Source organism: Amphiprion ocellaris, chromosome 18 (genome assembly GCF_022539595.1).
Source record: "Amphiprion ocellaris isolate individual 3 ecotype Okinawa chromosome 18, ASM2253959v1, whole genome shotgun sequence".
In the NCBI taxonomy this organism is placed as follows: Eukaryota; Metazoa; Chordata; class Actinopteri; family Pomacentridae; genus Amphiprion; species Amphiprion ocellaris.
Genome location: NC_072783.1, coordinates 30,317,175 through 30,330,791, shown reverse-complemented (window position 1 = coordinate 30,330,791; position 13,617 = coordinate 30,317,175). Strand labels below are relative to the sequence as shown.

Below are 13,617 nucleotides of genomic sequence, written 5' to 3'. Positions count from 1 at the left end.
CGAGGAGGATCGCAGGGAGGACGACGCGCGTGTGTGCGTAAAATGCGCACGGGGCTGCCGTGCGCGTAATTGTTGTTGTTTATTAGACTACCGTATTACATGTATTATTGTTGTGTAGTTTCTATTAATACACACAGATGATAAACTGAAAGCTTGTGTTATATTTATTATCAGAATTACAGTCAGCAGGTTCTAATTTTATCCACGTCAACGCCAAAATTAGTATTATCAAGCTGATATTGGCAGCATTATTGTATTCTGTGTCTGTATCTTCATATCAGCGTTGCTTTAATAGATGTTATATGATAAATATTTATTTTCAAATTGCAATAAATACCCATAATGTGTGTGATATGTACATAAAACAGCCGGAACCATCATCTATTTACGTGCGTAAAAATCCATCATCCCCAAAAATCGAGATAATGTCTCCACAATGCGGTAGAGCGTCCTGGTCGACAGCTACCACACTCAGAGCGGGGTCTCTCCAGCAAAGATCCAGATACCAGATGGCTGCTGAGCTGAGCGACAGTTCGGCTCCGGCTCCCGGCTCTCTCTCCCCCGATGGCTTCGCCGGCGCGCATAAAAATCCGCGACACATTTTGTCAGCAGCCACCGAGCATGGGTCCCTTTGGTAATAGAATAGCCAATGTAATTTGACACTTCAACTTACTGCGCTCTCTCCGAGTCTATTCAGTTACTCACCCACTGACGCTGAGCCCATTCTCAGTGGCCGTGAGGAGGGAAGATATTTAAAAACAAGACGCCGAATATTTTGTACCGAGGACTTTCTCCGCTTCATAACCCGGTGAGTAGCCGCAAACTTAACGTTGCTCGCTCCCCGGTGTCGCGCTGCGAGGCTTGCCTGTCTCGGGGAAAAAGGTTTTTTGTTTCCACTTTGGCTCAGATTGTTTCCCAACAATAGAGTGACCACTTGAACTGGCACCGAGGAGCGCGTCGGAGCCCGTGATTATAAACCGCAGCTTTTTATTTACTAACACGCAGCTCTGTGCCATCGGGACTGAACCGCCGGGCTGTTAAGCAGGTTGTGCATTTCGTTAGTAGCAGATGCCGCGTTGATCTCTAACGCGTTGGGGCTTTGGAGGCTACATTGTGGCAGCCTGTGTGCGTTTTCGGCTCGCAGAATACATCATGCGTAAATGTGGTCTGGAAGGTGCTCCTTTGCTTTCACCTTTTTCCTTTACTGCTGCTGCTGATGATGATGTGCACATGGTTTGACTGATGTGGGTTTAACGGTGCAAAGCTGGAGAATAACTGTGGCAAGACAACGGTCACTGCAGTGCGCGGGTTGTTCATTGAATGTCACATTGAGTCTTCATTTCTGATTCCATGTGTTGGCTACTATTAAATATAGAAACATTCATGTCACAGCCCGCAGATCTCCTGCTGTAGGTCATTACAGCTTTCATAGGGGTTTAACAAGTTGACTCCCCCAAATTCCTGCTGTCTGAATATGGAACCAGTTGGAATTGAGGGGCCCTCTCTCATGCAGAACTGGGCTCCTTCTCACTTGCTGTACATCTGTCCAGGAAGCCAAAAGCATGGCCAAGTGGAAAAAGTAAGCTAGACTCTGTTCCCTCTTTTACTTCCTAACCATTGTCAATGAGAGGAGGGAGAGCTTCTGTCATGTACACATGCTCTTTATTTCTCGAAATCCCAGTTTGGGAGCATCAAACAAGCAAACATATGAGCAGATGTTTCTCGTCTGCTTTTATTGAGATGTCCAGGAGAGCCCTTCCTGTTTTTGTTATGTTGTTGAAAAGTTCATTCTCCTCATGTCTGCTTTTAGCTGCCGCCGCATCCGAATTTGTCCTGTGCACAGGCGACTGTTTTGGACTGAGCTGCTGCTGTGGGGGTGTTAAACTTGTGTGTGGATAGCAGCTATTGAGCAGCCTTGTTTACATTTCTCTCATGTAATCTGAAGGGTGTCTTTGGGTTTAGCAGCTGCCACCTCTGAACTGACAGGTTTCTCAACTCTGCTGTTTTAAAAAACTTTCAGATTCAGCCCAGATGTAAGATGGGAGGCGATGTCAAAGTAGGGAGCTGCCACCCTCGTACACCTGCTCCTATGTTTGACCAGCTTTTCCAATCTGTGTGCATCTCAAGCACTTGACGGCACGTGTGATTGAGCGCTGCTTGTGTGGGGAAACTTAAAACTTCCAGCGGTTTTCATAGATTAGGGTGGTGTCAGACAGAGGAGGAGGCTTTTCTGTCCCATCCCCTCCTTCTCCAGTCACCCCACCACTGAGGGGCCCCAGGTTGGGCTCCTGAATAACCATGGGGCAGACCCCACCAGGCTGACCTTCTTCTATTCAAGTTGAGGATGTTGAAACACCAGCCGTCAAACAAAAGACACATTGAAACAGAGATCTGCAACCCAGCACGTGTGTCTGGGCGCTGAAGTAGACCATTTATTAACTCTCAGTTTCCCACTGACCAGTGAAAAGCATCAGCACATAGCAGCACAGAATAAAACTGTGCAGGGACAAAAGGGGAAGCTGCGTCTGACACAGATTAGCGAAGCAAAACCTGGAAGTAAACAGAGAAAATAAAACTTTTGGATTTATTTCAAACCAAATCTGGCGTATGTTTTTTTTTTTTTTTTTCCAAGCTTCTCTTTTTGTCTGGACTGCAGCCAGGCTGAGGTCTGTGGGTGGCACTGTGGATTGACAAAGGCAACACGTTGTCAGTGCAGGGTGGAGGGGTTTTTTTTTTTGCTCTCGCCTTTCCACCCACCCGACGTGGTGAGAGTAAAGGCGGAAGCTGGAAATGGCTGTGCCACATGGGAAATTATTCAACTCTCAGATCAGAGAGGACACACAAGAGGCCTCATTACCTCCAGCAGCACTGCTGGCCAGTCTGCGAGGAGAGCCGCTGTGTTGCAACTAGCTGCGCTCACCTACTGAAATATTGTCTATGTGATGCTCCTTTTGTCTGGAAATGTTCAGGAGACACGACATAGAGGAGCAAAACCATTTTCCACCCAAAAAGTTGAAATATGCTGCTTTGGAAATGTGTCAGAGCAGTTTGATCTGCACTATTCTCACAAAACTTAACCCCGTCCCAGAGGTTTGCAGCCTAAACCTGCTTTTACCAACAATGTGTACTTAAGTAGCTGGTAAACAGGGCTGTTAGATGTTGTATAATGTCGTAATGTTATTGATTCGGCTTGGGAATTCCGCTTGTGGCGAGCAGCTCCTGCGTACCGAGAGCTCTCTTAAGCACTCTAACAGGAAAAAGGCGACCGGCTGCTCTTCCCTCCACGGTCAGAGCCTGTGGGAGGTTTGTGTAGGTTTCGCTCAAGGTCCTTTTTGTGTTGTCTTTGCTCAACAGAATGAACTCCTGGGATGAGTCACTCTGCTGGTATGGCTATTTTCAAAGGGTAAGGAAGAGTGCAGGGCAAGCCCACAGAAAGTGTGTCACTGGGCAGTTGGAGCAGTTTAATCATGAGCTTTACCTTGGTGTCAAACAGCACTTAGTTTGTAATAATCCCTGGTACTTGGGAGCGATTACGACATTGTGGAGGGTTGTTTTAATAGCGCAGCATCTATTCTAGTGGGATTGTTTTGGGTAGGTAGTGGTTGAATACATTATGTAGGCATTTTGTGCTACATGATTTCAGATGGAAATACAAGGCTTTTTTTCTTTCTTTTTTTTTTTTACAGCTGTAGTTAATAGTTATTTTGCAGATAATAATTAAGCATACAGAACTGATAACAACACAACACAGTGTTATAAATTCACCTACAGTTTCTCAACCTTTTTGACTGATAACTGCTTGTGAAAGAACCGAAAATGAATCCTGCACACTTACATAAGATTAGATTTCTTTTAGAACTAAAGCCAAGCACAAACTGAAAGCGATGGACAGTATGCAGGATTCTTTTTGTAGCTTTTGGCTGTTTCACAGTCTGTCCCGGAGACTCTCTGGTGTGCAAGAACTTTGCAGTGAGTGTGACCAGCTTGTGACCCCTTAAAATGATGCAAGTGTACTTGTAATCCTTTCATCACAAGTTGCCCATGAGTTTCACCCAAGAGTGATTTTTATCTCTTACTTCGGAATGTTTCACAAGAAAATTACAAATTGTGAAAATCAGTCAAGATAAATGAGCATAAAGCGCCTTTTTTTGTTCTTTTATATTCAGTTATTTCCCAGTTGACCCTTCAGATTTACTTGAAAGACCTCGGAGGGGGTTCTGACCTTCATATTTAGAAACACTGATTGTACCACTAGTTAAATGTGGCTCTACTTTGATCAGCTACAACATTTAATGCAGTATTTTTACACTGTGATGCTGCTGGTTTTATTTCAGTAAATGCTCTAAATACTTCTTCCAGCCCTCAGAATAACAAAATAAGTGTTTGCTGTCCATGATGCCACTGTATTCTTCTCACACATGTTATTCTGCATTCCTCATGTGTGTGTTTGGGATGATTTGCGACGCTCCACCTCTGTGACATAGAGCTGCAGCAACATGTGTACCGCGCTGATATCCACCGAGTAGCTCTTTTTTTTTCTTTCTACGGTGGAGCGAATGGTCAGACTGTACCTGTCAGCTTGACTGTTGACTGTTAATATGAAGCTTCTATTTTCAAAACACGGCTCAGGGAAAGGGAATCTGTCTGTGTGTGTGTTTGCTTTCGTGCAGGAGGGAGATACAGAGCAGAGCGAAGGATGGGAGAGGTGCTGGGAGTGACGCCAGACCACACATCATTTAATCATGTTAGAGTGTGCAACCACTTTGTGCATATTTTTGGTTGCAATGGTGATAGGAGTTGTTATTGTGCAGGCTGCGTTCACAGAGACAGGGCTTGACAGGAGGGGAGACAGGGATGACAGTCTGATGCAGAAGAAGACAAATAACCCGCATTTTGGATTTTGAGATTTGTGAAATTGTGTGTTTGTTTCAGTTTTCCGGCCAGAATTCGTCTGAGCCTTCATTGCTGCCACGGCAGCTGTTAGAATCGCTCGAGAAATTTGAAGTGACAACATTTGAGACCACTTTAAACGTCGAGCCTGTGGAAGGATGACCATTGTGCATATTAGCATTGGATTTCAACATGTTCTTTTGGCTTAATCCCACTGTTGACTCGCCTGCTAAGTCCTGAGTGTGTTATTTTTGCTCTTTTTAGGGAGCCCCTCTCCGCATAATCTCACTTAATCTAATCTATCCCTCTTTATAATAGACTGGGAATGATGCGACTTTATAGAAAAAGCTTTCGTGTAGATCCACACCAAACAGAGCGGTGCGCCGGTTGCTTCCCCAACCCCTCTGGCAAAACTCTTGTGAAAATGCAAGTGACCTCTGCGGCCCTTGTTAGTCTGAACAATAGGCCTGCCTCCTTTTACAGCTGCACCCACGCTGGAGGGGAAGTTTGACGGAACAGAAAACACATATCTCCTGATTAATAGGTGATAATTAGTTGATTGTTTTGCTTAAAAGTTATTTATGGAGAGGAAACCCAAATATGTTATGTTTGCAGCTTCAAATGTATAAGTATTTGCTGCTTTTCTCTGTTTCATTTACTGTGAATTGAATATTTTTGAGGTTTTAAGCCTCTCCTTGGGTCTTTCTTTCACTATTTTCTAGCATTTGAACAATTAGTTGATCAAGAAAATGATCATTTGCAGCCCTAGGATCCACTATTGTGCTTTGTTTGTTGTAGTAAAAGCAGTGCTCATGTATGGATAACATGGAAGCTACATATGAAGCTAAATTTAAACGCAATTAAAATCTGATAATACTTTGTTTCCATGTTTTGTTTCCAAGTGCAATGTTATAAAAAATGTAAAGATGTAAAAAAAAAAAAGCATTCAATCTGTGACTCTTAACCCGCGATTGATATAATTGGAGCTTTCTAGGCCCCCAGCAGTCGCAGGCTCATACATGTTAAATGTGACATGCTGTGAAAAACATACACGATGATGACATAGCACATCACCACAGTGTTAAGTGTAAATGAATGGCTCTGAATCATGAATAACATCCAGCTTCTCCAGAGCTTCTTCTTCTTCTTCTTCTCAGCTTCCATAAATTAAACAAGGTCCAAACCTGGGAACTCCCTGAAGCGTTGTCAGAATCTTGCGGCATGTGATGGTGTTGCACAGCAGACGTATTCCCCCTCTTAAATTTCAGCACAGACTGTGAAACTAGCAGCTGCTCTCAAAAATTTGAAAATGTCTCAAGAGGTGTAATCTCACTATCAAAAATGGGTGCTGGCAAGAGTCTGGAGGGGCTGAAGCATCACAGTGTCTAGTGTGTGCACTCCGGAGGATTTTTGTGTGTGTGTTAGGAGAGAGAGATCCACACCTCTGATGAGTAATGAAGGTGATTCTGAGCAAGTGGTGGAATTACATTCAACAGAGCCCGCGGGGGTCCATATCTCATTGTTCTCTGACAGGGAAAATTAACTGGGATTTACTAATACACAAGGAACGTCCTTCCCCCATTCTCTCTCTCTCTCTGCTCTCAAAGAAAAGGTCTGAGGGTAATCTCTTTCCCAAGCACTGCCGCCACCCCTCCCCTCCCAAACACAAATGTCAAACGCTTTCAAGTTTGTTATCGAGATGTAAAACACAAAGTAGATAAAAAAAATCATTCTGTTGCCGCATGTCGACGAGCAAGAAGCCTCCTGTTCAAATATTGTTTTGCATCTCACCTGTTCTCCTTTGCATAGCCGCCGTGGCGAAGTCGGAGATGACCCCAAGTAGAAAGGGCGTTGCAGCTTTTATTCTCATGCAGCACCCGCACTTCAGTACTTGTGACACTTTAAATCAAAGATTAGCATCATCAGGTTCCCTCTTGTTTGTTGTGGTTTGATTCTTTTTCATTGATGTTGGCACGAGACAGCAACCCAACAACCTTTTGGTTTGCATTGGTGGGTAAAAATACATCAATTCTTCTCACTTTAAAGCAGCGAGACAACCAAACGCAGAGCACTCATTGTTGCATCTGAAACCTCAGCATGTATGAAAATCCTGCCAGATGTACTACATTAATGCAAAAACTCAGTGTCATCAGGCAGAGCTTCACTCCTGACAAATACGTCAATAGCAGATTTAATCTGAGCAGCCACACAGGATCACGAAAAGAGACTTCTCACTCTAACGCTAATACTTTTCCACCCAAAGCCGTCCGTCTTTTCCTCTATCCACTGTCATGATTCCCAAACTGAAAGGAAACACATGTCTAACACGGAGCCCAACAAATGTCGGTAAAGTGCAATTTTTCAGTCTTCAACACACAGTAGCAGCACAAAAAGCATCTGCAAGCTTTGTGAACATTGGGGTTAAGGTTTCCTTCTTGGGGAAATGAGCATTTTACGTTCATTACTTTTGAGATTTGTGTAGTTTTGAGCTCAAAAATAACTTTAAAGGGGTCCATCTCCTTGTAGGCTGTTGTCTTAGCCCCATCTGTGAACGCATCTCACTTATGATGACGCTCAAAAACCTGTTTGTTCATTCATTCATCAACCTTTATTCTTGGTGAATTGCTTAATCGTTGAGTCTAAGAAATAAATGGTAACTTTCAAATTTCCAGAGCCCAAGGTGACGCCTTCAAATTGCTTGTTTTGTGCAGCCAACAGTCCAAAACACAAACATGTTCAATTTACAATTATAGAAAACAGAAAAGCCGCCTCACATTAGAGAAGCTGGTTACAGCTGTTGATCAACTGTTAAATTGACTAATCCTTGCAGCATCTGCGTGCCGGAGTTTCTCTGTTATCAGTGCTTTGTTAATTTAATGTGATTTTGCCCTCTTTTGCGGCCGTTTTTTTTTTCTTTTTTCTTTTTTTTCGCAAACAAAAACTGTTTGCTGATGATGAAGTGCAGACAGCAGTGACACCACACCCACAGCCTGTATGTCAGCTTACACTGTACCCTCATGCTAACACGGTGTCTGTGTGCGGTCGGTTACCCAGGTGCAAGGCATGCATCACGGACCGGAGCTGATACACTGACGTGACAGCTGTGGGCAGTGAAAGAAGAGCATGAGAGAAGTCTCAGCACTGGATGGGGTGGAATACATTAACCCTTAGCATCCAAGTGATGCATTATGGGTCGGACACGGCGCTCCTCTTGTTCTGCATCTTAATCACCGGTGATAGAACCGTTCCTGTCGTCGATCCTGCACTAATATCCATAAATGTTGACATATTTTTTATGCATGAGCCCCTTGATCTTGTCTGCTCAAATGTAAAATCTTTCTTCAGAGTCAGAGTAATGCAGATGCTGTTTGGAGTGTGAACGGGCACAGCTAGAATCTGAGGCAGCGTGAGAAACTGGGCTCAGGCGTAGCCCAAAGCTATCTTGGAATATCTATGGCAACATAATATGTGTTGTTTACATCACAAAAGCATGATGGGAACTGTAGTGCCAAAGCAGATACATAAAAACATAGAAAAATATCTTTGCTATTAGTACTGAGGCAGAGAACATCTCATGAACATGCTTCTTAGATTCCAGCAACACTCACTAGCTCTTTTGTCTATTTATGGACAGATGTTTGCTGTTTCCTGGTAAAATCTGTGTCCTTGAACATGTATAATGCAGTCAAAATGTCAAATATGAGCATTCCTGAGTAGCCTCATTTCTGAATAACAGAAATATAGCAAAATATGGCTGGAAAATAAAGGAATTGAAATCCGAGCCAATAGGTACACTGGTGGATTTCAGGGCAGGAGACGTGTCCCCACACAGCATGTAGGTGACAAAAATATGGCTCGTGGCCACGTGTGCTGCCGTCCCAGCAGTGACTTTAAATAACTCTTCTGTAAACACGTCCTGTCTGTTTCCTTGTGTCCCCGCGTCCGGCGCAGCGTCCCGTCCCATCCTCAGCTTCGGGAGACGGGCTGCAAAAAAACAAAAACAAAAACCAAAAAAAACCCCAAGAGATTGTTTCACACTAATAGTAATCACAGATATTATAACAGCAACTACTGCTGATGATGAATGCTAATTAATTGCCTGGATGTAAAAAACACAGTGAGACGCATATGCAGACACACTTCACACTTCCTCTTTATAGGTGCAGATTGCATAAGCTCAACAACAGGGTGTTTTTACTTTGTCAGTATCAAACAGAGAAAAGCTGTGGACAAGATTATTTTTACACCCAAGCACACACACACATACATACACATTTATGTATATAGATATAGATATATATTGCATCCCTACTCCTTCTTGGCAAACGGTGTGTGGCCCAACGGGTCCCACGGCTTACAAAAATGTTGACAGTGGACGCTATTTTTGACCATCTGCTCTAAAAGGAGGGCATGTTTGAGTCACAGACGCTGTGGTGCGAGGCTTCACCCGTGATGTGCCTGGCATGTGGAGAGGAGAGAGGGAGGGAGGGAGGGGAGGAAAAGAGGGAGGCAGGGGGAGAAAGAGATGGCTCACCCGAGGGCCCAGCATCCTTCGTGTCACCATGGATGTGCGCAGTGTGTGCGGCTGGTTTCACTAATGTGTGTTACATTAGCATGAAGGGTGATGGAAGGGAGTGTTACAGGAGGGAGGGAGGGAAGAAGGGAGGGGTCGATGCTTCAAGTCTTGGATGAAGAACAAGAGAGCAGATATCCCTGTGCTTGACTCACGGTGTAAACACCGTCAGTGAGATGAAATAGTCTGAGGTCAGAAATGTCTTAACAAAAATGTCTGTGTCTCGTTCCACCTCTTTGTCTGCACTCTCTTTGGTGTATGTGTGTGTGTGTGTGTGTGTGTGTGTGTGTGTGTGTGTGTTATTTGCGAGGTAGGAATGCGAAACCTAATCTGGGCCGGCCACGAGGGAGGGAGGGAGGGAGGGAGGGAGGGAGGGGAGGCCACAGTGGGTTTCTTTTAGAGAATTACCCCAATGTGTTGTTGCTTCTCACACACACTTTATGACTCTTTTCTTTGAATAGAGGAGGCTGGCTGCTACAACCACTACTTTCCTGACTTTTTATGCTTGTCCTAGTTGTTTTTTTTTCATTTTATTTTTTGCATCCTCATGATTCTGTTCTTCCAGAATATTTCTTCAGCACGTGTGCAGAGAAGCTGCCAGAGTCATTTTTACAGCCCGACATAGTGATAGTGGATTTTTAGGGGTGATACTGATTTTAAGGGGTAAGAAATTCTGAAATTGTAGATATGTGTGGTTACATTGAAAAGAGAAAATGATGGGCTGTACTCTGCACCACTCTCTGCTCAGCTGTGATACATGCTCTGCTACATGTGCTGCAGACACTATTGAGATTACTGCAAGCAATAGCGCCACTCTGCAGGACAAACTCCATGATGACACCAATTCTAAAATACCCCAAGCATTTTATCCTGTATTATGTTTTGTAAAAGAAAATTCCCACATTAGCAAAATATGGACAACATATTTATACCATTACATCTGTGACAGACCAGTATCAGCCAATATTACGGGCCAACCGATATATCAGTCAAGCCATTTTTCGTCCTTCACATCGAAAACACCAATTTTCTTGTGTCCGCGACATCATGTCAAGTATTTTCTAAAATCTGAACTTGAGTTTGCTTATTTTAGTGCAGAAATCACTGCTCTTCTTCATCTTTTTTATATACAATCAATTATAGTTAAATTGTACAGTTTTTAAAGGCTAAAATGCTAATTAAAATTATATACAAAATCCAGCTTGGTAAGAAGATGTCTGTGCTCTATTTTTGAACACCAGAACTGCAACTAACTATTATTTGCTCTGTTAATGTGTCAGTTAAGTGATTATTCATTTAGCACATAAAATGCCAGAGAATTGTGAAAACTAAAGTCTAAAATTGTGTCTTTGAGTTTTGTTCGATTTAATTTGCTATCACAGAGGAATAACAAAGGCTGAAAATGTGTTTCCCATTTGAGAAGTTAATACATTTTTTGACATTTCTATCAAATATTTAGCGTGTATTGAAATAGTTAATGATAATAGTCAGTTTAAAAGCATCCATTGCAATAGAGGTGCAGGTAGAGGTTGATTCATTTTGAGTATTTGTTCAAGAAAAAAATCTCTAATTTCTGAATATTTTCAGTTTTTTTTACTCTTTTATCAATTGTGGATAAAACCAGACATTTGAAGACGTCATCTTGGGCTTTGGGATAGTGTGATCGACATTTTTCTACATTTTCTGACATTTCATTGACCAAACAACTACTTGATTAATTGAGAAAGTACGCAACAGCTTAACTGACTGAAAATATTTTATACTTTCTCAGCTCTTCTCCTGAGAAAGTGCAGCTTGAAGAATCGCCACATATTGACAAAAGCAGAGTTCTGCTTTTGTCTATATCTTCCATGTTGAGGTCAAATGTCATGTCATGGTTTTCTTGTCTCAGTTGTCAACAGTTAATGTCTAAAACAGCCTTGCTATCCAGATCTTGCTACTGCAGGCTACAATAAATCCTCAGTACTTAGTGGCTGTGCTGTTGTTTTTTATTACTATTTTTTGGCACCAGCTGATGTCAAGGAGCAAATTGAGAAAGCAAATTACTGGAGGGTGTGTATCCTGCATCATCTTTATGTGCGCTTCTTTCGGAGGAGGGAGGTGGAGAAGATCATGTGAGCTGTAATTATATTTATGTTGGGTCCCATTCAATCTGTCACAGTAAATTTTGCCTGACTTGTCATATTGTAAATCATTACAGCGGATTAAATGCTGGTTATGAACTCAAAAGGCCAGGGAAGGATTCATTTTTTCTTCCCTTTTTTGTCCCTGTGATCGCTGTATTTGTTTGTTTGTGACAAGCTAGTTGTGCATGATAGCCGTACAGTGCTTTCTGGATGTTTTCAATAAATTTTAATTGGGAGGAGAATGGGTAATGTCACCGGGTGTTTTGCTTTGAAGAAAACCCCCTTTTCAAAAGAGCGGGCAGCCTTCCAAAAGTGGAAGAATGCCTCTGAAAGCCTTCGCGTTTCACAAGCCATCCTCCACTTTTTGTTTTCTTATTTGTCTGGGATCAAAGACGGCGACGAGCGGCGATGGAAAGTTTGACTCAGTTTCTGGCAAGTGGCTTCTTTCAAAACTAGTGCAGGAGAAAGAAAAAAATCCTTTTGATTCGTCTCAATCAGCTGCTCAGTGCAGAAGCAGGAGACGCTGATGAAAGAATAATCGGTCCTGCATGCTTCTCATACACTCGCTGTCCAAACTCAGACAGTGATGGACTGCACACTCGCTGGTGGCAGCACTTAGACGACACAATATTATTCATAAATATCCTAATGATTAGTGGAGTCCCGCATTCATTAGTGAGTGGCACGAATCGTAACTCCCAAATCGCTAAAAAGATTAGTTCAGAATGAATGAACTCTCCATGCTGCTTGCACTTCCACTGCTCTCGCACAACACTAGTATTGTTGGCTTTCATTTTTACTTCTCCCCCCTCATGAATTTTCAGCAGTTAAATCAACTTATGGCAGCCGGTTGTCATACATGCGTTCTGCCACCTTGAGCACAAAGACTGGATTCGAGCCTCACATGTCTGAGCAGTTGCTTCATTTGTCTAGAAAATTCGCTTGTTTGGAGAAGCCCTGAATGTTGCATCCCTCGATTTGTATGCGAATAACATCTACCCAAATAAAGCCTCAAAAATTTCCCTAATGTTCGCTGCAGCAAAATCACATTTCAGCCTTATTTATGCTGCCGTCTATACCTGAAGACATAATTTCATCCTTAATTTTTAATAGATGCTTTAACTGGCTGTAAATCATGGATTTTTAACATGCAAGGAGTTCTGAGAGGGGAAAGTATGAATTATTTGTGCCATTACTTTTGCTGCTGATAGGAAATGTTTTGCATAATAAACAGCTGAGACAACAAGTGAAAAATTAATGAGCAATATTTTTTCAAAGATATAGTTTATGATGCATGTGGTGATGACTTTAAAAAAAAAGAAGAAACCCCGCACTGTTCTCTTTGGAATGATTGTCAACCGTCATTTTTCAGAACGTCATTGTTGGGCTTCTGAGCGTTTATTTTCATTAATCTCCACAGTTTGTATTGTCATGTTAATTTACTCTACAAGTCTCACTACAGTGTGAAATTTTTAAGAACAATGAGGATGAAAGCCAAGAAGGCAAGGCTCACATCAGCTGAGGAAGGATATTGGAGAGGAGTAGTCTACACTTTGCTGAACTCCCAAAGCTTCTTTTTTAATATTTAGCTCCTGTCAGTTAAAATCAAAAAGTTTCTCACTTTCTCTAAAGCTCGTAGCAGAGAGAGAGTGAGGGGGGGGAGCTGCTTCACGGGTGAAAGCCCTCGCACATGAATATTTAATGGTTGCATTTTAACCAGAGTCATAAAATCCAAGAGGATGTGGCTGAAAAGAGAGCAGTGAGGAGTGTGCAAAGTAGGCTACATTGTTTCTTTATAGTCTGAGCTGGATGCCTGAAAGTCATGTAACTCCTTTTCGGGCTGCACAATGAATCAAATATGTGGATTGTGTTGGGCTAATTTAAAGCCTGGGCCACATTTAAGCGATGTGTTCCAGCCTGTTTTTGCAGGGTAAGCAGCTTGTTCTACAGCGAGATGAAGAAATCTTGGACCTTAAAGGGCTAAATTGAAAATGTTTCATTTTGACACTTCCTCAATGCACTCAGGAA

The 13,617-nt window shown here is 42.5% G+C and overlaps 1 protein-coding gene across 3 annotated transcripts in view; it reads left to right on the top strand.

The window, feature by feature from the left end:
- The first annotated feature begins 568 nt into the window (after nt 1-568).
- Nucleotides 569-13,617, top strand: part of LOC111565601 (zinc finger MIZ domain-containing protein 1-like) — a 117,177-nt gene continuing 104,128 nt past the window's right edge. The window contains exon 1 of one of the 3 annotated variants that reach the window (XM_035946192.2): nt 569-808. The gene's annotated coding sequence lies outside the window, so the exon portion shown is untranslated. The remainder of the gene's footprint in view (nt 809-13,617) is intronic. The other 2 variants (XM_035946191.2, XM_023265768.3) reach the window with 2 other exon arrangements.